The sequence below is a fragment of the Gymnodraco acuticeps genome, unplaced genomic scaffold, assembly GCF_902827175.1.
Source record: "Gymnodraco acuticeps unplaced genomic scaffold, fGymAcu1.1, whole genome shotgun sequence".
Classification (NCBI taxonomy): Eukaryota; Metazoa; Chordata; class Actinopteri; order Perciformes; family Bathydraconidae; genus Gymnodraco; species Gymnodraco acuticeps.
The window spans coordinates 1,028,522-1,032,785 of NW_022991180.1; the positions used below are offsets into that span (position 1 = coordinate 1,028,522).

The window sequence follows — 4,264 nt, forward strand, 5'->3', positions numbered from 1 at the left end:
CCTCCGGAGACAAAACTAGATTGACTTTGGACTAATTTCCATAACAGGCAGCCGAGCCGAGGTGAGCAGGCGGAGGGACGGGCACTCTGCGGCGGCCAGATGTTTCCGAGCTGTTGCTGCTGCTCAACTCGGGGCTGGGAGAAAGGAGGCGAGTTGACTGGCACGGCACGGAAGCCAATGGAGCCGGTGAGGAGGAAAGTGAAGGCAAATTGGAAACAGAGGAGAGGGAGGGATATGCCTTCTTCTTCTTCTCTCTTCGGCGGAGGTTGACACCACCAGGCAGCAACAGCAGCACACACAGCAGTGAGAAGGCAGTAGAAGAAGAAGAAGAAGCTGGGCCAAACCAACTGGTTCTGCGAGTCAGTGAGGCGGACTGTGCGCAGAGAGAGAGTGGAGGGCGGCGCGGTGCGACCTGGGTACTGTAGTCATCAGGGAGGGGGGGGGGGTCTGGTGGCGGGGGGTCTGGTGGCGGCGGAGGCGGAGCTGATGTGAGCAGGTGCACCACCTTGACAGGAGAAATAAAGCCCTGAGAGTTAGCACTTAACCTTGCGTTGTTGCTATATCAATACAAACTAAAACAACTTTTAATATATGCTAGGTGTCAACAAAAGACACAAAACAGGTGCTTCACTTCCAGATACTGGTATATATTTACTCAAGTAGCCTACTTTAGAATAATTTCGAGGTACTTTTACTTTCATTCAACTGTATGTTACTTCATACTTTACTTCTACTTTTACTCCACTGTATTACATAACTTTAGTTACTGTGCAGATTCAGATTCTAAGCAATATAATCAACAAATACAATTTGGTATAATAAATATTACGCACAACTATATATTCATTGATTAAAAAGTTTCACCTTTACAAGTTAAAATGATAAAGTGACAGCCTTTTGTAAATTACTCAATGATATTTGCAGAACTCTAGCTTAGACACAATTAAAATCTGTTTATATTTTATTGACTAAACAAGTAATTATTCAAATAAAAAATAGATGACTTTCTGATACATTTTTTTAGATGAAGCGCTTCTGTATGCAATTAGTTTGTCTATTACAGTCAACAATTATAACCACCAAAAAAGTGTTGGATTGTGGCACACAGAAAACATTACGAGACACACTGAGGATAATCTCCTGCTTGTCTCACTATATGTCATGATGTCCAACACCTTCTGCATTGAGTCCAAATGCGTGTCGGCTGTCACTATGTGATGTGCTGTCACATTATCAGTCTAATCTTTACAAGTGAAGGGGACAAAGAGATCTCAGTGATAAAGACTGAATTTATTGCTGCAAAAACTGTGAACAGTGAAGGGACATTAGATGATTGTAACAGGTTATAGGTCCCAGCATTTCCCCGAACATGACAGAGGCTTTTATGGCAAACCAACAGCTTCCTGTGCTTTTATGAAGAAATAGCTACATGTGGCAAGGCGTGTTTAACCTGTACGTTTCAGTTTACAATAAACAAGTTCATACTGGACTGGTCTGTTTCTTCCACTGAAAGCAAAGTAAGCAAAATCACCCCATGGTTTATCCACATCCTGTGTGATTATATTTGTTCTCATATATCTGCCTGATGTTATGGTTTTTTAATGAAGAATGTATTTTGCAGTGTAAAGAGCCAAAGACATTTTGGTTTTAATTTTCCTGCAAGATGTCCAAAAATAACGGCAAATCTAAAAGAAAGTTCTGAAGAAAAGTAAGTGCTCAACACATTAAGATAAATTACATGAAAAACCATGAACAATAAATGTATTTTGTTATCATAGACTGTAGGTTATAACAAGCTCTGATTGGAAATAAAGGTGCGGTAGTCCTAGATAGACCAAATAAATGTTTATTTCACTTAAAAATAACCGCTAATCACAGGTTTTAATCTGCTGGTTTAACTTTTTTTTTTTAAAAACCTTTTAAAATGTGGGTCACTGATACAAAATCTTAATGAAACGTCTGTCATGGGAGCCTTTACATGAAGAAGTTTGGGCAGCTTTGGTTGCCTGAGTGAGTCTGAATCCCCTAAACCTGTCCCAGTAAACTAATTGGCGTTACTAATAGATGGCTGGATGAAGTGCAGTCCTGTGTGGTAATGAATTCACACGATCCGGTGTCATAGCTGAAGGACTTGTTAAAATGCAAATGAATGATGACCCTGTTATGTGTCTATCAATTTGGAGATCCACGTTACCAGCGCATTACAATGAGCCCCTTGTTCATGCACCAAAATACAATTAGGCCCACGGGCAGCAACAGTTCAACATGAGGCCGGAACAGAAAATTGGATTTAAAGAAAGAAATTCAAAACTGTTAGTTAATTTGAGCAATGAATGTAAAGTGGTCAAAGTATTTTTGAGGATAATTGGAGGATTTACTCAGTATTAGGCTCCTTTTTCTAGAATAATCTTTGCTCAGTGTAGGAAGATGGGATGTGAAGGCTCACCTCACAGTCAGTCTGTTTCTTTTATAGCTCCTATACTGTAGAAGATACTGTAAAGGGAACCATTTACTAATAGCCTTGAATCCATTGAAATCTGTGTGTGTGTGTGTGTGTGTGTGTGTGTGTGTGTGTGTGTGTGTGTGTGTGTGTGTGTGTGTGTTTGAATGACTCAGGAGATTCCTATGCAATGTTCTAAACCTCTTCCACTGCCTTGTCTTTCCCTCTCTGATCCACATATTGTCTTGCCACTGACAGATTCCACAATACAGGCGTGTGTGTGTGTGTGTGTGTGTGTGTGTGTGCGTGTGTGCGCGACCTAAGCAGATATTTGAAAATGTATCAGGTAACGGTATTTCATCCTCCCTTGAGTTAAACTAAGGACAAAGTATAAGGTACACATATACATTAACAACAACAATACCAATATGCAACACACAGCTTGCATTTATGCATTTATTTTGTCTAGGTTTAGTTTTCTTTTTAAAACAGAAAGGAAATGAAATGCACACATACATAATTCGTCTACCTTCCTGAGACCGTTTTATTTTTGTTTAAAGAAAATGAATGAACATTTCAGAAAGTGACATTGAGCCTAACTCATGTATGGGTTTCAGTGTAAATACGGCATTGTATTTAAGTGATTTTCTCCTTCCCACCTCTGGAGGTCGCTGTAGATCCCATGTGTTACACTTCTCTATTCATTTCAGTTCAATGAAGCTATTTTGGCATGATATTTGAATAAAAGTACATGTTGCCAAAGCCTATACATAGCAAAAATAAAAAGTACATTCAACGAAAAGAGTAGTACAGGACAAGTAATGAAAATATGCTCAGAATCAGAAAGAAATCTATGGTTATTATATTCGTATAACCTATACAAATAAAGATCATACATCTATTTACACTTACTAGACTTTTAGTTAATGCCTTTGTGCCACAATAGACTTGTTATCTGTGTCAATATTCTGTATCTCTAGTGCCCATTTACCCCCCAAAAGGTCCATGATGCTAATATTCAGCTTTTTATTTCAGTCCCCCTGAAGCAGATAGTCCTGAGTACAGGTTTAATTTGTGTGTGAAGCAAATAAAAGCATTTTTACAAATCTGGCAGAAGAAGCAACTCAAATAAAACCGCTGGCTATCCCTGAGACATCACTGCTGTATGCTTCACAGATTCTGCCTCCTCTTGCCAGCATTAATTATATTTTGATTGTCAACTCCTTTTTATATTCAAAGGTGTTTAACACACACAGCTGTTTGAATGCACCTTGGAAAAAATGATTTTGATGCACCTTTTTCTCATAAAAATGCATCATAAATGGTGTGCTTTATGGGGCATTTCTTTATTGAAAATACATTTAATGGAAACATTTTAATACACAACAGTCTCTTTTCATGTGTGTCATGCTTGTGGACAGACATTGTGTTCCATCTGACCTTCAATATACTGGTTCATTTGCAGTATTGTTGATGTTTAAGCTCAATTGCTTTCATTGTAAGTTGCTCTGAATGAATATCTTTTAGAAATATCTTGTCTGGGGAAGTGTCAAGCTAGGCTTCAAAGCAGCTACTCTTATTCATTTAATCACAACACATAAAGTAAGTTGGTTGCATAACTAGAAGAACCCTTTTTGTACAAGAGTCTAAAACACATTTCTGTAATCCAGAATTTTTAGGAAGGGGTCTTCCAGTTTGTAGTTAGATACAAACACCTGTACAGTCTTGGTGGTAAAAGGACAATAATACCATCTATATATTCATCCAAAAACCTCCCAATCCTCCCCCTTTTCCCTCATCATACCGGTAGAGGCAAGCAAGAGG

The 4,264-nt window shown here is 38.7% G+C and overlaps 1 protein-coding gene across 2 annotated transcripts in view; it reads right to left on the reverse strand.

Annotated features, from left to right (window-relative positions):
• zbtb18 (zinc finger and BTB domain containing 18) overlaps positions 1 to 375 on the reverse strand; it is a 10,624-nt gene extending 10,249 nt beyond the window's left edge. For both annotated transcript variants that reach the window (XM_034237866.1, XM_034237865.1), the window contains exon 1: positions 1 to 375. This exon is cut by the window's left edge and continues 49 nt beyond it. The gene's annotated coding sequence lies outside the window, so the exon portion shown is untranslated.
• Between the last annotated feature and the right edge of the window lie 3,889 nt (positions 376 to 4,264).